Source organism: Taeniopygia guttata, chromosome 1 (assembly GCF_048771995.1).
Source record: "Taeniopygia guttata chromosome 1, bTaeGut7.mat, whole genome shotgun sequence".
Lineage (NCBI taxonomy): Eukaryota > Metazoa > Chordata > Aves > Passeriformes > Estrildidae > Taeniopygia > Taeniopygia guttata.
This window is the reverse complement of record NC_133024.1, coordinates 11,100,408-11,118,394: the sequence shown is the minus strand read 5'-3', so window position 1 is coordinate 11,118,394 and position 17,987 is coordinate 11,100,408. Positions and strand designations below refer to the sequence as shown.

General features: G+C 40.3%; 1 protein-coding gene across 7 annotated transcripts in view; it reads left to right on the top strand.

Annotated features, from left to right (window-relative positions):
- Positions 1-1,319: 1,319 nt before the first annotated feature.
- The window catches only part of ROBO1 (roundabout guidance receptor 1), a 687,808-nt gene continuing 671,140 nt past the window's right edge, over positions 1,320-17,987 (top strand). For 3 of the 7 annotated variants that reach the window (XM_072923395.1, XM_072923401.1, XM_072923415.1), the window contains exon 1: positions 1,323-1,848. The gene's annotated coding sequence lies outside the window, so the exon portion shown is untranslated. Of the gene's footprint in view, positions 1,849-17,987 lie in introns of all 7 variants that reach the window. The other 4 variants (XM_072923411.1, XM_072923392.1, XM_072923405.1 and 1 more) reach the window with 4 other exon arrangements.

The window sequence follows — 17,987 nt, the reverse complement described above, 5'->3', positions numbered from 1 at the left end:
CTTGTTTGCAGCATTTATCTACAAGATTAAATGTCCAAACCAAAGCTGCAACAGAATTCAAAGAACAGAGAGTTAGAGGCTTCTTGCAACAAGATGCACATACTTAAAGATGCAAGGTGTGAGGTGGACCTGAACTGCAGCACTGAAGAGTTGATTTTGATCCCATACTTGTCAGCATTTCTCTCACCAGAGCCTACTGATGCACAAAATACTGATTTCCTCCTGCTCTCTCTGTTGCTCTGCTCCAAGGTATACAGTGTACTTCATTCCAAGAGTGATCCTGAAAGAACACTCAATTGTCCTCCATGTTTTATCTTGTCTCTTTCTTTGTGTATACCTGGTGAAATAATGGGGTAGTGGCAAATAACCTTTTGCTCTATATATAACTTGTCAATAATATTTGCAATATCTATATTAACTAGACTGTAAGGACCTTGCCATGTAAACAACACCTTACACACTGGACCTTTTGTCCCCGTGTCTCTGATTTCCATTTTTCTATGTAGGACAAGTGGCATGTTTAGACTTTCAACAGCATCATGCTTTGCAATGCATTGCAGGCTTTATTCCCGAATAATCTTCATACACTATTTAAAAGACTTCATTACATACATGGTTTTAAGCCTATTAATGGTTATTATCTAAATGTATGCTTATTATATAAAGTATATTATCTAAAGGCAGTAACAGAAGTTTAGCTATGTGTGATACTCCTTCATATATAAAAGTGCATATGTTGCTTTCATTTCTCATTATATTGACCTATGTTGTCATTATCTCACATTTGCCCTTCATGTAGCAGTTGATACATAAATGTTGCATCTGTTTTTTGGTCATATCACTGCCTGGATTTTCAAATGGGGTCTTTTCCTTAATCCAACGATATAGTCCATCTAAAAAGGAACCATAATTTAAATATAATTAAGTCGCTGTCTTTGTATTATGTCATGGAGAAAGCTTACCATGATAGCTGGTTTTTATTTGTATTCTCTTTTAATTAGGAATAAGTTGCTTAATTTTAGAGAATATTTGTTTACTTTGTTTTCACAGAGGAGCGGATGTGCCCTTGGAAAACCATAACTTGAGAAAGAAAAAACATAGGTAAGTAGCATTCAATGAATAATTGATTACTGAAGTAACTACATAATTATTGAGGAACGTGACAGAGAATTGTGACAGCGCAGGAGAAGGGTAAAAAAAAAAAAAAGCCTGTAGACAAATAAACCTCTGTTTTTTAAAATCAGACACATTTCTCATACCACGCCGCACAATAGCCCCGCAAGAGCAGTTCGGGCAGGGGAGATGGCATGACATCCTTTCAGAAGGTGCCTCTCTCCCGCTCGAACATCGCCACCCGTGTTACAATGGGCGAGGTGACGAATCAATTAGGCGGGACTCGGCCCCGCCGCCGCCCGCAGCCCGTGCCCGCCCCGCCGCCGCCGCCGCCGCTCGGCTTTGTGGCTGCCCGGCGCCGGGGCTGTAGGACCCGGGGGGCGCCGCCGCCGCCAATCGCGGCCGCTGCCGGGCTCTATTTGTATGCAATGCCTCCCGCTCCGCGCCCGAAGAGTAACGCGGAGAACGGGGCCGAAAGAATCCCTTTCCGGAGAAGGATTTGATTTTCCAGCGTCCTGATACTGGGAAGAATCCGGTTTCATCCCCCTTTTATTCAAAAGTCTGCTGAACAGCTTGTCGACTTCAGCGCGCTTCCTCTCTCTCTCTCTCTCACCCTCGCTCTCCCTCTCTGTATAAATACACGGAGCTCTGTCCTCGCCCTATGCAAGGAAAGTTGGGAAGCACCGCCTGGATGATGGAACCGCTAGTTTTGTGAGAGCCGCCTGATCCCGCAGGGTGAGTGCCCCAGCTCCCGAAGTAGCGGCCGGTGCCGGGCTCTGGCCGGCAGCCGCAGGGACGGGATGGCCGCTCCGCTCTGCCGGGCACCGGCACCGAGCGAGGGAGGCAACAGTGTCCCGGAGCGCCGGGAGAGGTCACCGCGGCAGAGGGGATGCGAAAGTCGCGAGTGCTCAGGGTTAGCGGTCCAACAAGTTTCCCTGCGGGTACCGGCGGCGTGCGCCTTGTCGGGAAAAGTTGCCGGGGGCTCTGCGGATTGCATCCCCCGCTCCTCTCGCCGCCGGCGATTAACAAAGAAGTTTGGCCGCTGCGCAGCCGGCATCCCTCGCCGTGCCCGCCGCCGCGGGGCGATGCCGGGGTGCCTCTCCGGCGGTCCCGCCGCGGAGCGGGGCGGAGCGGGGCGGGGGAGCCGCACCGCAACTTCTGGCGGGGCGCTCCTCGCAGCCGGGGCGAGGAGCGCCGGCTTTGTTTTCGCCGCGCTTGCAGTAACCTTTCCCCTTCTGCTGGGGATGCCGCCGCCGAGGAGCAGCGCTGCGGGGGAAGCGCCCTCCTCTACCCCCGACGATTCCCCGCGAGGCGGGAATTGCGCGGGAGGGGAGAAACGTGAATATATATATTTGTTCATGTGTATATACATTTATGTAGGTGCATAAGCGTTTTTAGAAATGGAAAGCGCAGCGCCGGAGGGGGATGTGACAGCCGTGGGCGGGGGAGCGCCTGTCTCTCCGCAGGGGCGCTGCGGCGCTCGGAGGGGATGCGCATCCCGCGGGTGTGCGGCCGCCTCCCCGCACAATGGAGGGCCCCCGGCGCGGCGGGGCGGGGGCAGGAGGAGAAGGAGAAGAAGGCGGAGGAGGAGGAGAAGGAGGGAGGTCTTCTCTGGCTCCGCTGCAGCAGCTGCTCCTGCTGCTGCAGTGCCGCAGACCCGCGTCGCCCCCGCCCCGCGGGGCATCGCCCTGGCGGAGGATGCTCGGCGCGGTGCCCGACCCGGCCAGCGGAGGGTACCGCACCCTCGCCGCCCATGCAGGGAGCCGGGCCCCGTCCCGGTGCGGGGGGAGGCTCTCGGCCAGCTCCCCTCGGTCCCTGCGCGGTTCTGCCACGCGGGAGATGGACCAAGAACCTCTCCTTCGGTACAGGGGTGGCAGCAGGAGTGTTGGTGCACCTGAGGGTGAAAGTATTTAAAAAAATAAAAACAAAAAAAACCCAACCAATCAAACAAACAAACAAAAAAACCCAAAAAACAAAGACATATGGAGAGAGAAGTGCAAAATACACGAAATTCAGGATGCAATTAACTTTACCTATAACAAGATCAGAATCCAGTTGGTTTTGGTTGTTGTTTCTTTCCTTCATGCTCATTGGGATGTATCTTAATTAATGATTGATGACTCAGAAATGGATTTAAATGGAGTTAAGATGTTTTTCATTTCAATTTCACCTTTTACTTGTAAAAAGAATTATTTTTAAGTTACTGGTTGTAATGAGTATACTGAAGATCTTTAGAGGATTTTTTTTCCCTTTTGAGGGAAAAGCGTTTCATGTCATGCCCTTGTTTCACATAAATATGGGTAGAAAGGACAGTTCTCTAATAGTAGAGCATCGTGTGTAAATACATGTTAAGGTTCACCAGATAGGCAAGAAGTGGCATTTGGAAAGGTTTCTTATTAAGTTGAAGTTCACCCTCTTCACTTAAGAAAAAAGCAGCCTTTGTTGTATGGAGTTTGTAGACAAAACAGGTAAAGAATGTCCAGCTGCATTATGGACCAGTAAGGTTAATCTCCAAACATCACATCTGACTTTTAGTATGTGCTGCTTTTCTTAATTCATTTTATATTTGTCTGCACGTGAGTCTTCCCCTTACATCTTGCACTGCTGTACATTCCAGGAGCATTACCCTGGCCTGAAGGGGCTGTAGGAGTGTGGAAAGAGACACAGATTAGGGGCAAAGAAAGAAGTGCTAGTAAAGCTAGTAAAATTATTCTAATGCTTCTCAGAGTAATTTATTGCTTTTCAGTCTTCCAGCAAACACTGGGAAACTTCTGCAAATTGTATAGTAATTTTGTCCCAACCCTCTACACTAACAGATTTCTGCAAGCATTTTTGCTACCATGGCTGATGCTTGCCTAGAAGCTGCACTCATTTCCATAAGAATCCTCAAAAAAAAAAAACAAAGGATGTCATTGTGGAAATGTGAAAGAGCTTAGCTTGACTTTTTAGTGAAACAAAATTTCAACCCTTCCCTCTTGCTGTCCTTGGTAATATTGAATCCTCAATATTGAGTATTGACCAGTTGAATATTGGAGAAATGAGGAGGACTCAACCGGTTTTACAATGAGGCATCTGCAAGATGACAAAGACATCCCAATAGGCTTTTAAAAATAAGGGAGGTTATTTGAGTCCTGTTGCTTTTCTTTATTTCTTTTGTTTGGGGCTTTATTTCTTTTCCCCCACTATGTGGACTTTTTATATTGCCTCTGTACAATTGGGTTTGGACCACAATAAGCAAGATAAACCACATGGACCTTATACATAAAAAGTATTTCCTTCAAGTAACTTTTCAAGGCATATATGCACAACCAAACTTCAATCTAAGCAATAGAGGCAAATATTCATAGGAAGCTCAGATTTTTATTGTTTTTCTAGGAAACCAGAGGAAATGTCAATGTATACAGATAAGCAGATACAATATGCTTTACCCATGTGTAAAGTATTAAGTAGAACTGAGACTTGACAAGTCAGCCTTCTTCTGCTTGGGATTCCCTGATGTGTTTGCTGTGGCATGATTTAGAAAACTTGTGTGAGTCAACAGGTAATATGTAAACAAAGGAGAAAGAAAGAAATAAGAATGATGGGAGAAAGGAAAGGATTTTTATTTTCTAGATCTTTTATTTGAGAGCAATTCAATGGCCTGTGATGCTTCTGTGGTGGAATAAGCTGTCAAGAAGATGAGTCTAGGTAAAAAAAATGACAGTTGTTTTGATTTTTTTTGGCCCAAATTTTGCACCTGCTCTTTTAAGTGTATTCCATGTCCTCAGAAACATGTAGCAATCTCATTTTTTGTTTTGCTTTAGAGTCAGACCTGAATTCTCAGGTAGCATGTGACAGACAGAAGTTTTGTGCATAATTTGTGAATAAATCTGAGGTTACAAACCTGTGCATGTGAAAGAAAGAGATGGAGATTTAGATAGAGGGCTTAAACTTTACTTTTTACATCTGCGTGTCTTTTCCAGATGCCTTTTCCTGTGTCTTATAATGCAAATTATATTTTTTTAACATATATAGTGTATGCCCTGGTGCTAATGTGTTTCTGTACAGCCTTGTTACTTCTTTAACTACATCTTTGTTAACATACAAGATCAGGAACTTTGCATATTTTCATTTATTCTGTTGAGGAAAATAATGGAATAATTGCATATCACTCCTAAAGTTTTTGGGTAACACTTTTTGTCAGCAGTTTATCCTAATTTGTATTAGTCAAGCCCTGTGAAAATCGTTCATCCCTTCATTCCAGGTTGAGGAGGAACATATGGCCTAATGTTTCTTCACGCCTTTCCATGATTCATAACATAACTCAAACAATTTGAGTGGGTTTGCACACATATTTGCCTGTATTATTGGGAAAAGAGCGTCTTCAAGGAAAGTTTAGACAATTTCAAATTTCTACATTCGTCAAAATGATCCATCACATAACAGAGATGCAAAAGGAATTATCATGTGTCCTCCCCAGTGTGGGAATCCAGGGCATCCCTCTGGCTGCCCTGGAAGGCCTGGGACCCTGGCAGGGGGTCAGGAACCCCCCTGGACAGAGCCCCCAGAGACACTGTCTGTGATCTCTGTCCATGGAAAAGAGTTTTCAATCTTACAAGGTGAATTACAAGCTCTGAGTGTTTGATATGAGTAATAATTAAGTGTGGCACAGGTGCAAAAGTAAAATTTTAGGATTTCTAGATAAGGGGCCCAAAGGGGACAAGATGGAGGAAATTGGGTGTGTCTTGTCCTTTTTCTCCTTCTTCATGCCCTCCATGTTTCACTGTAGTGTTGGCATTTTTCTGTTGGTTTAGGCTGGGGACACACTGTCCAACATAGGTGACAGATATTGGCACGTTATTGTAAATACAGCACAGGTAGTTTCTGGTATTTAATGTTTGTAACATCCCACTGAGGGCAGAGCCCCACACGCTGCCCTGCAGGACAGACCTGCGGCAGAGCAGCAGAACATGTTAGAGATAAACAATAAACCACCTTGAAACCAGCACAGATGAATTATGGTTTCTTCTTTGGCAGCGGGGCAGAAAGACAGAGACTTTCTACAATCTCGGAATCATCAATACCACAGATTCCAACATCCCAGCAACTACATTATAAAAAAAAAAAAAAAAAGCTGTAGAAAGGTCAGGGAAAATAAATAACCATAAAACCCTTGAAAGAACTGTAAAACATGGATCTATACTTGAGCATGTAGGCTAAATGGCACATTAGATTTCACAAGACTCAAGTAATCCTCGCCTAGCATGTGGGGAGATACAATGAAATATTTCTTCCAATCTACAAGAGACTTAATAGATATTCTGTTTCACTTGTAATACTCTATCTGTCTAAACTGCTCAGTCCATAAATCTTTCATTCCCTATCCTTCTTCTAATCATCAGCCCCATCAGTTGTCTCTCACCATTGCCAATTTATAGTCTGTCCAAACACATCAATCCTTTGCTTCAATTAACTCTGTCCTAGAAACTTCTCCATTCATTAATTTGTCCTTGCCCATAGTGAGATCCAAGTGTGAACCATCCTCCTGCTTTCCCTGGCCCTCTCTGTGTCAATTCCATAAGGGCATTTTTGTTGCTTCCAATCCTGTATCATCCATCTTTTCTTAGTAACTTTCAGATCTGTTCTCCAGGTCTACCAAGTCATGTTTCATAGAGTAAATTTGTTTCCCTAGGAGTTCTGTAGCTTTTTCCTTTGTCAGTAGTGAAAACATTGACTGCATGTCTTCTTTGCAAGCACAGCTCATCTTTTGCTCCTCAGTAAGAGGAATAAGTTGGTTTGATCCTTTTACCAATAATATGAATGTGGCAGGATAAAATGTGTTGGCAGGCAACAGCAGTGTGAATTGGTAACCTACTGGTTGTCCCCAGCTGAGGGGAAATACTGCTAGTTTTGGTCTGACTTCATAATACAACTGCTTTCAGACAAATACTCTATGTTTATGTTTAAAATTAATCTAAAGAGACTAGGACCCAGAGCCCAGAAAGTCATGTCTTCAGACAAGTTCTTAAGTCTCTGAGCCACAGACTTTTCTTATGTGCTGTTTGGGCCCCAAGTGTCATCTTTTTCTCCTTGTAGCCTGGGACAATAGAGATGGAAGATGCTCCTCATCCATCTTCCTATAATCGTCCTTGAACCGTAACACTGATTAGTTTTTTAGGGCTGAGGAGGTATCAGAGACCTAAAAGAGTCATGAGACCTGGCATGAGCAGGAATGGAGGTCCCTTACTTCCACATGAAGCAATTCCTTCCCGATATCTCATTCCTTCTCTTTCTCCTCAGTCTTTTGAGGTAAAGTAGCTGCCATGGTTTGTTGATCCAGTTCATGCTGCCTGGATCCTCACCTGGCTCAGAGCACAGGGCTTCTTTCAACCAAGGTATGGGATTGAGTTCAAAAGTCCTTTCATCCTGATGCTGTATCGCTGTGCGTTGATCTAAGTTTCTACCTGAGAAAGTTCTGCATCATCCCCATCCCTCTGGAGAAATTTTCAAACTGAGGAAAGAAACACCTTAAGTAGCAATTAGAATGTGGCTTTTTCTATATCACTTTCTTTAGTTTAGGGGAAATCATTATGCATATATTCAGGATTTCCCTCTCAGATCCTCTGTGTGATAGAAGAAATGGGCAGGCATGAAAAAACTGTGTATCTTTGTTACTCCCCACAACAATTAAGTCTGTTCTGCTCCTAAAAGCAGCATAAGAAAGAATTTGACTCATCTGTTAAAATAGGATTCACTTGCCAACAATGGTGACTTTTCACACTAAGTTTGCTATAAAGGTGACTCCATATTCAAAAAAACCTTATCTGACTAGGTTACCTAATATATCACTCCTTGCTGCTTCTACTATTTTATGTGCCTGTTTGACCTCAGACACAAGTGTCAATTAAACACTTGGTTTGTTTTATTTAAGTTTTTTTAAAAATATATTTTGTGCTTCTAGCTCTTTTCTTTCTAAAAGTAACTGTAGAAAGGTAAGGGAAGAAATTTTGTCATTGTAAGACACTTGCTGCGAGCAAATGTATTGTATTGCTTAAATCACACCTTTTAGTGTCCTGCAGTACATTCTAAAAAACCCCAAGGTTTAAGGAGCTTTTTTCAAGTCTTCATTAACACTTCAACACTCAAAATAAACTAGTGATAGAAAGCACCAAAAAATCCTAAAGATGAAAAGTAAAGTGATCCTCCAAACCAATACAGGTGTAAGAACAAATTACCTAACTACTGGAGGAGATTCACTGCATAGGGTGCTGCCTGGAGCAAATATGGAAATCTAAACTAATTGCAACAGTGTTGGTAACTTGCTTTTGTTCCAAGAATGCAAATATTTTAGGACTTTACTAAGAACAGCCGGACAAAAGAGTCGTAAATTCATTTGGATTCTTTACAAAACTCTCCAATTTACTAAACTTCTTCTAACTGCAATTCTTATCACACCCAACATAAGAGGTGAAAGTCAAATGCTTTTCTTTCACTCTCCTTTATCGCCAGTGGTAGTTGTGACTCAGATAAATTACCCTACAAGTTTATGTCTCAAATCCACCCTAGTGGTGTAAAGAATTTTATTAGTGATAAATGAATATAAGGATATGTCTTGACTCTTTGAACCTATGCTTGAGTTTTTGTAGCTGACAACTGAAACAAAAATTTTTTTCTGTGTTAAAAAAAAATCTAACAGGAAAATTAAACAAATTGTCTGCAGGCAGATAGGACTGCAGACAATTCTAACTGAAATATTTGAATGTAATAAAGCCAACTTCAGTTCCCAGATAAGCCCCTGATGCAGCTAAGTATTTTTGGCTAATAACCCTTATGAAAGTTTTTCAAAATAGGAAAAAAGCTGCTCTTGAGGACATTGCACCCATAAGGTCTAAGGAAATTCAAAAAGTGTCACTGTTTCCCATATGAGGGTATGGTTATCAGGTTTAACTGCCTATGGCTTAAAAATGAGGCCCTGAAGAAACTATTTTCAAATAACTTTCAGATTGGGTGTGCTGTACATGGATGAAAGCAAGGCACTCTTTTGAACTGTCTCCATTCTGTTATGCAAAGATAGGAACACTTCCTCTGGGTGAAATGCAAGAGCAATGAGAGAATGGAAAGTATGGCAGAAGGAATTACAAGGTTCAAATATTCTTCATCTTGCATAGAGATTTGACACTGTAAGTTAAATTTATCTGTGTTTGCTGAAGTGTATTTTGGAATAACCCAGAGCCTGTGTGTTATTAGTGAACCTCATATCAGAAAGCAGCCACAGTAAGGAGAAGACCACCAAGTAAATAATATATTTCTAAATAATGAAAATGACTAGATGGCAAGCAAAACCAAGGAGCAGTTTTCTTATCTTCTAAGGGGAAAAGAGTACATTTTCTGTAATTTTACAGCCAAGGTGAAATGAAGATTATTACATCATTTGTGTTCAACACATAATCCAAACAAGAATTTTAATTTTCTAGTTCCTCAGCAATGTGCAGGATAAGAGGTATCTTTCTATCTTGAAGCATTATCCCAGCTGCAAAAGATCAAAACCGTACTTTAATCAAGTGCAGAGTTCTGTCCATAACATTTCAACTCGAGAAGTACAAAGATTTCAATCCTGACATGTTCATGTAATGTATCAGATATAAAGTTAGCTCTTGGACATGTTTTGAGATAGTGAGTTTTTTTAATCTTAAAAGTTCTGCTAACAAATATTAAAATGTAGCAAGCCTAAATGGCTAAGAGAAGGATGGGAATTTTCATGTCTTGCCATACTCAAACTTGATTGCAGAGGGGTGTTGTTCTTCTATCAGTAGTTTGTGTAATTTAAGTAGTTTTGCTTGTATTTGCATATCAATTGCAATCGCAAATTTCTTTTTCTTCTTTTTTTTTTTTTTTGTTTCTCACACTATAGACATATTATGAGCAACCCTCCTGACTGTGACCTTTTTTTCTTTAAATAAGAAATAAGAAATAAGTCTCTCAAAATCTCTGCAAGGAGGAATTTGAAGTAGGTGGTCTGAATGATTTCATTATCCTCTCTCAATATCATTCCATTAATGTCATGTATGACAGTGGCCGTGTGCAAATATGCAATATCCCATTCATACTAGCAATGTAACTCGCAACTGTATTTCTGTAAAAACACATATTCTGAATATTTTTTATTTAAATATTGAAGCCTGTTTTTCAGGAAAGATTATCCTAAGTCAGCTAGAATAGATTTTTGCTGTGATTAGGGTAAATCTCTAGCTTATTATCTGAGGTCACAGATATTTATATGTAAGGGAAAAAATGCCTATAGGCTCAAAGTGGCTCCCTTATTTCTTTTGCTGATGTTACCCTCCTTGCTTATTTTAGGACATTTCTTAATGGCTATGTGTTTGCTTCACTTGATAAATAACTTTAAGTGCAAGTACAATAATTCTTTTGTACCTTTTCCCATTGATTGGTGCCAATTACACTTTATGCAATAAACCAATAGGCAGCACTTTAAAAGATGAAATCAGGTGAAACAGATCTTGATCTATGCCAAGGCACGTGGAATACTGCAAAGCAAAATACATCCATTTTATTGTGACACTTTTTGTAAGGCTGCAGAGTTCATAATCTGCTGTTGCTAAAGTGCCCTCTGTGCCCAGCATCACCCAACTCTGACTAATGAGACACAAGTTCTGTTCTACTCAGCAGAGATCAAAAGAGGCAGTGGCCATAACCTTGCATTGATCCAGAGAGAGCCCAGCCATAGGCAGATGTTATTCACAATGTTTCTATCTGACAACAGGAACCAAGTGTGAATCCTACAGCTTTTCTGCTCATCTGCTTATCATCACAGATTGAGGTAGTCAGAAGGGAAATCTATATACTTTGGAATAGAATAATAATGCAAATTTCTCCTTGCTGACCTCTCTATGACTCTGCAATGCATTTCTAATCTCAGACTACACACATCCTCTTATCCTGCTGTCAAGAGTAACCTATAATAAGACAACCACTAGATATTTCTTGCAGTTTAGTACAAGACAGTTCTGCCCTCTTCTGCTGAGATGATCATGGGTGATTCTAAAGCTCTCTCTGGTATTATTCTGACTATAATATAACGTGTTGCTTGGGAGAGTGGTTCAAACCCTCACACATCTCTGGGAAGGCAGGAAAATTTCAGCTGACCTCAGTTACTCAGATTTTCATTGATTCTTGGCTGAGCTACAGTAATGAGAAGCTCGAGAGACTAAACATTTAGCAAACACTAGGCAATACAAAATCATGAAGCACATTTCCTGCTGGGACTGCCAGCAGCATGTTGACCCTACTGTTTTCATCCCATCAAGTTCAAGGCTTCTGTCTTAATATCCAGGGAGTTTAATGTTTTTGGTCTAGGATAAACAGAATTTTTCAAGCTCTGTAAATAATGCCTCTTTCTGGCCTGATGGGATGTAAAATGCAGTGAAACCTCTGCAAGAGACAAGATCTTCTAGAGGTGTGTGCTAAAGCACTATGAAACCTATTCCCTGGGGACTTAAGAACTCATTTAAGTGCATGCTTCTCTCTGAATACAGCACTCCTCTGTTTTGGAGTCATGTCTAGATTGATTGCACAACACAGAGGGGGTTTGTTTGGCTGGTTGAAGATGGTCTCTCAGTCATCAGTGAGAGACACAAACGTGACAGCTGCTGGTCAAACCCACCCAGAAGAGAGAAACCTGCTTAGTATTGTGTATGCTGCATGGACAGCATCACAAAGTGCCCTGAAGGAGAAGTTGTGCATCACCCTGAGCACTGTTTCAGAGTGGGAGGAGGAGGAGAGGAACGCATGGCAGGTTCCAGCTCTTCCATGAGTGCCCTCCTGTTCTGCTACAGCTATTCTCTGGCAGGTGAGATGGATAGGTTGGACTACAGCCATGTCTTGGATAGGCTGGACTACAGCCATGTCTCCTTGTAGCCTTGCTTGCCTGAATAAGATACAGCTGTTCCTTTGTCTCCTTGGGCCACATTAAAGAGCCATGGGACTTGTCCCAGCCAAAGTCACTAAAAATAGTTTCTCTACTAAGTGACTTTAATATTTTCATGACAGTGATTTGCCATATTGTTATATGCAGATGAACAGCTAGAAGCTCTGACATGAGGGCTTTGTATTTCTCGAGCTTTCTTTGGGAAAAATTGACCTTTTAAAATCTCCAGATCTGTTCTATCTGAACTATATTTTAGGGAAAGCCCACCAGAATTACAAGTATTAACATCTTCATACTTGAAAGGTATGAATAATCTCTAAGTTCTTAAATATACCAGTTTTCAGATGAAGATAATACCTTGCTACCAGATCTTAGCAACGAGAAGCAATATGGCAAAATACATGAAAATAAACATCTACATGAAGCCCTTTAGAGGAAAGAAGAGAGGCTACAAATTTCTTCTCAATGTAGCTTTATCTCTATGTCAAAGGAAAGCATGGTCTAGAAACTCATACATGTTATAAACAAAATTATTTATGACTAAAACCACATCCTCTTTCCAAGATAAACAGGGACAAAACAAGAAATCCAAATGTACCTCAAGTGCGATTCTTCCTTTTTCTTTTATTTTTGTTGTTACAGAACTTGCTATTCCAATTGTGCCTTTTGAACAATTTTTGACAACAGACCATCCTTCACATAGGAGTAAATCTGTTATTGTAGGTGGCACTGGAATATTAGTTGGAAATTCAGTTCCTGAGCCTGCTCCTCCCTCTAGTGGAACAGATACTCTTCTCATCAGTAATTCTGGAAAAAAAAATGGAAATACATAACCTTGACAGCATATTTTTCTTCTTCTCCATGACTTTTTAAAATGACTCAGAAAAGTGAATGGATAAGAACTGCTTCCATAGGCAGCTAAGACAACTTAAATGCTGCTCCACCTGGAGCACCTGCTGGTGAGAGACATTGCTGGAGTGCAGGAGGAAGGTGCCTGTTTTGCCCTACTTTGTTGTTTTTCCCTGGTGCTTGGGAGTACCTGGGAGATGTGACAGGTAATTACGTGTCTGTCACAGAGATGTGACACCCCTCTCCAAGAACCTGCTTCAACCGCAGTTGTTTTTTAATTGGTTGGTACTAATAATCTAAAATATGATTGTACAGAATGACTGCAGCTCAGAAGTAAAATGCATATATCAATCCTTTTCTGAGTGCTTCCAAATTAAAAAAACAAAACAAAACAAACAAAAACCTCAACAAATTAACAAAATCAATGAAACAAACAAAAGAAAAACAAACAAACCCCCAAAACAAAACTACAAGCTGTGTAATTGCTTATATAATGTATGATTAAAAAAAATTAAAAGAGGCAGTAAATACAATATCAAATATGACACAACCCTTTCTATTAATGTTATTTCTGTTCAAATGTAGCATTTCTGTTTCTTTAACAATAAGCTACTGGTGAAGAATTTGCTATGAAAATGGAGATTGCACATCAGATTTGGATTCACGTAGGGGATGTAATATGGATTTAAAAAACAAAACAAAGCTGGGTGTTCAGCTGCAGTATTACCTGCCAGAAATTTTCAATGGTTCCCATGAAAATTGTTTGAATAATAGAGAAACCATTTGAAGAGGTAGATGTGAGGACCTATAACTTGCCTGACTCAGCAGTGGCTGGCAAACACCCCCTTGTGACACCGAAGCCTCTTCCCACCCTCTTCATGGCTCATCCATCTACAACTTTCCTTAGACATTTAGGAGACTAGATGTTATCACAGCATTAAAGACTTGAAAATATCTATGTACGTTCATTATTCAATTATATGCTGTATTTAATTAATACCATATGGCTTTGAAATGTCTTAGTGGCTTTTTCAGCTGATTACATTTCCAGTTACAATTTCTTGTTACCTTATATTGTAGCAACACAGTAAATAAACACCATCAGGGTTTCAACCTGTAACTAAAGAACCTAATTCTGTCTTCCCTCGGTCAGTAAGAACACACTGACTAGAAATAGATCATGAAGAACCACCAAGGCTCTAGATCCTCTAGATCATCAAAAATAGTACAAATGGGAACAAAATGGTTTTTTGTCCATGTTTTAATAGTCTGTTAAGAGTTTTTGAAATACAGAATGTTAAGGAATGAATTCACTGAGAACACAAGGATAATAAATAGGAAAGGTACTTCACATTACGTTGTGAATGTTTCCTTAAGTATATTTTTCTTAAAGTGGTATATGATTTATGGAGGCTGCCTGTGTGAGTTGTACCTCCCACCAGTAGCTTCTCCACAGAGAAAGAACAGCTTATTGCAGCTGTCAGCTAATGAAATGACTCCTGCAGTTCAAGTAGTTGCAGCTTTGGGCTGAAAACTGTGGTTCTGACATTTTTGGCAATGTATCCTGATGTCCTGTGGCAGAGGGCTTTTGTTTTGTCATGATGTACAACTACTACAGTGAGAAAACACCATTAAGACTGGAGTATCAGAAACCACTTTATCATTAATCTGCCATTATATTTTTTGCTGAATAGCAGAAAGTCTGCCAAATTTTGTGCAGAACATAATCTTTGAGGTCAATGTAGTTTCAGTGTGTAAGGGGCTGAGATTGCCTTTACAGAGGGTAATCACATATCCATGTTGGAGCATTGGCTGTCTGTGCACAGGAGGAAATATCTTCCATGGGATATTAGTACTTTGTTTGTAAGGGCCTTCAGGTCAAGAGATGCATCATCTTAAAGGTACAATGCACCTTGATTTTTTTTTTTTGAATTAGCAAGTCCAAATATCATGCAAATGAATGGATAAAGCAGCTGGAAAGAGTCTGATTCATTACTGTACAGTTTATGTCTGTGCATGTAACTCAAAAAGATGTGATGGCAATTCCAGCCAGCATTTATACCTTATTTTTCTGAGTGTAAATGCACCCACAGACCTCTTATTGCAGTCTAACTGGAGGGCTGGTGAATAATCTCAGCATGGTTGAGCAGCAAATGTTGGAGGATAATTGGATCTGCAGGCTAAGATAGTATGAGCCTGGAAGGTCTGGTAGGAAAGATTGATAGGCAGTTATTTTACATCATGTTTGAAATCCATTTTTTGTTTGTAATTTTATGTGCAAGATAAGTTGCCTTTAAAAGATTAAAATTATAAGTTTTGATTCAAATGAAAGACTGAGGTTAATGTTCCCTGAATAATGTCTCTGTAGTCATAAGCTGGTGAGTAAAGCATGCTGAAGAGTTCATTCAATAAAGCTTATAAGCCTTTAATTAAATTGAGAAGCCATTTATACAATGCTTTAAAAGTGGATCTATGAATGTAAATTTGAGGCACTGGGTTGAGGATAATCAAGCATTATATGTCCTCATAGTGTGCTATACTTGCTTATAGGATACTTTTCCATCTCAAGTGAGACTTCAGTGAATTGTTGTATATTAAAAGACAAAGAGAAAAGTACAGGTGAAACACTCTGGATAAACTCTGGCCTTTGTCATCTCTTTACAAAGCTGCTAGTGGTTTGTTTGGATATTTTAGCAAGCCTAACTTGAACCAGTGCTGCTGGAGTAAGCCTTTAAATATTATTATTATTACTATTATTCTTATTATCCCTTTGTCCCTTGTTTGTCCATTTTGTCTCCTTTTAATAAGAAATTTGTTCTTTCATTGTTATTTATCTTAGGACAACAGCTTAGGGTAGAATACATTCTGCTTGCTTCTTTGCAAAGTTATTCTATTTAGAACATATTTGATAAAGCCATCGACTTTTAGACAAAACTTGTCTGAAAGGAGGGGACTCAGTCACACTGGTTATCAGGCTGGGTTTTACAGTGGTGTTGGCTGACACAGTTGGTATCTAGTACCTAAAATTGGGATGATTTTACATTGTCCTCTTCTCACATGCTTCAAACAGGTAAAGACAAAATGTGAGCAATAACAATGACAGCCGCTCCGTGTTCATAGCTAATCTTGGAATCTGCTCTCTGGCTCTGCAGTTCAATTTGCTTCAGAGGTTGAGGTCTCAAAGATATCTAAGTTCCTACAAGTAGAAGAGGAAAAGAGGGAGACCCAAATTAAAGTCCTTATGACCTCAGTATTTATCTGTTCTGTGAGTCTCACTGAGTGACTGAGCAGTGACTTGGCTGGCTAAGGGGAAGCAAGCTGCTCCAGACCAGTCCCAGATCCTTTCCTGTTTTGTCCCTCTGCATGACTTGGGCATGTGCTGGTGGGAAACTGGGGAATGTGGAGCTGACCTGCTGATATCTACTATTTTACACTGTGGCTGAAAGGAAGGTGGATGAATTGTAACCAGAAATGTTGTAATAAAGGTGGAAAAGGGATTAAGGACCTGAATCTTTAGGAATAGACCCTTCACAGGGCAGGCTGTTCATTACAGGCATCTGCAGGGTCAGCCTGTGGCATTTTTGCACAAGCTGAATGACACAACTTGCAGAGAAGGAAGAGGGGGGAAAATCAGAGAGAAAATAGGGTGCAGTTGTCATCAGTAGTAACTCCTGAAAATGTGAGATCATCCCCTGGGTTTACTGACAGGAAACAAATTCATAAATTGGCTGTTGCTCTGTCCCTCACAATTGCAGTTATTAAAACTCTCTATTCAAATATAAATATTATATTACATAACTTTAGGTCTGGATTTGACCAACTATATGGGACTGTATAAAATGCAAAGTATTTAGCCTTTACCACAGCAAAAAAAGGAGAATTAGTATGTCTAGCTTTTATCATGCACTATTAGTACCTTGAATGAGTAGTATAAATTACATAAGTTGATTTATTTTTACTTCAGTAGACCTATTCTATAACTGTCTCTGAGTCCTACACTGTAGCTGTAAATAAACAGCAAAAACTTTAAGCAGTCTAATACCCTATCTCTTTTCCTGCTATAAAATATTTTTATGTTATCAGTGTTTAAAAAAATTGATAAAGTTTGAGATGGAAATATCTACTTCCACTTTTATAATTATGGTCTGTATATTTCCATTCTAACTTCTTATGACAGGAGATTTCAGTATTCTTACTTTCAAGCTTCAGAATGAAAAGCTGCTTCGAACTATAGAAATTGTTAATCGTGAATAATATTTAGAGAATATGAGAGGGAAAATGAGCTTCAGCCTAACTTTGAATTCCTGAAGCAGCAACCTGGGATTCAGTACTTGGTTTCAGTCTCACACATTACACACTAATTGGCAGACAGGACTTTCTCCTTTCTGGGAATTGAATTAACCTTTGGTTGGAGAACTGTTGAAAAATGTATAATCCATAACTCCACACTGTTGTACAGCATTGCCATGGAAAAGGGCCTGAGTTTGATACTGTTCCTCAGTTTTTCACAAATCTCTGCCACATTAGCAGTCAAGAGGTAATTTGAAAGGCCTGCAGTAAGCTTAGTTAAGTTCACAGAAAATTGGTTTTCCAGTTAGATGTTAATTACTATTTTGCTTTCAGGCTTGTCTAGCAGGAGCACCACCCTCACTGTCTACACTTCTAGTACTCACCAATATTCCCAATCTCTGATAAAAGTAACATCTGCAAGGTTATTGTATCTTCAGTTGAAAAAAAAAAGGTAGAAATTGTGGGTGGTTTTCTTCTATTATTTTGCTTTGTTGTGTTATTTTGGGATTTTTTCCTCCAAGAATAAGGAGTAATTAGACTACACTAGAAAATATTCGTGTAGAACTGATGTTTTAGAACCCAGTTAAGCAAAAGTTTGGAAAAAATTCATATATATGGAACTTACAGCTGGATGGTACAGTTCACTTACAAGGTAAACATGTCAGTGTGGGAAAAATCTGCCAGCAGTGGGCAACCCCTTATCAGCATCCTGCCCACCAATTAGCATGTTTTTTTTTTGTTTTGTTTTGTTTTGTTTTGTTTTGTTTTTCTGCATAGCATCTTTCATGTCTTGCCTGCCCCCACCCCCCGA